Genomic DNA, 633 nt, shown 5'->3' on the forward strand with positions numbered 1-633 from the left:
GAGTGTCCCGTACCGCGTCCCGTCCCGTCCCCCCCCACCTTTCCCCGCCATCACCCACCCACGCTCCGGCGGAGAGGGAAAAGCTCCGTCCCGGGCTTGTTTGGAGGAACCCATGGGGCAGCATGATTTGGGGGTGGGCTGTGGGGTGGGTGCCCCCCCCTTTTCCCGCAGCTTAGGGTGGCGGGACAGTGCCGGTTCCAGCTGAATTTCCCCCCGTCCGTGGGGTTCCTTCGTTCCGGTGGAGATTTTTAAGGATAAAAAAGCTTTAATAAGGAGGGGAAAAAAAAAAAAAGTGGATTTATTTCGGCAAAACGAAATCTCTCCGCTGCTCCCGCCGGGGACGGGCCTGACCCTTCCCCAGCGCTGTGCCGCTCGCCCTGACCGCAGCAGGAGGGGGTCCGGCCCCGGGGGGGTGGGTGACAATGCCCTTCTGGGGTGTTCGGGGAGCACCGCTGCTCTTCGGGGTCAGAGGGATGGGGAGGGGTGTGGGATGCTCCACAGACCCCCAGCCCCAGGGATGCTGCGGTTCCCGGCACGCCGAGGGGGGTGCGGGAGGTGTGCGGGGAAGCCGGCGTGACCGGCGTTGGCGGTGCTCCTCGCCCCTCAGCCACCCCACGGAAGCAGCGGGGGGGG

This window comes from Charadrius vociferus, unplaced genomic scaffold (assembly GCF_000708025.1).
Source record: "Charadrius vociferus isolate BGI_N301 unplaced genomic scaffold, ASM70802v2 scaffold372, whole genome shotgun sequence".
Lineage (NCBI taxonomy): Eukaryota > Metazoa > Chordata > Aves > Charadriiformes > Charadriidae > Charadrius > Charadrius vociferus.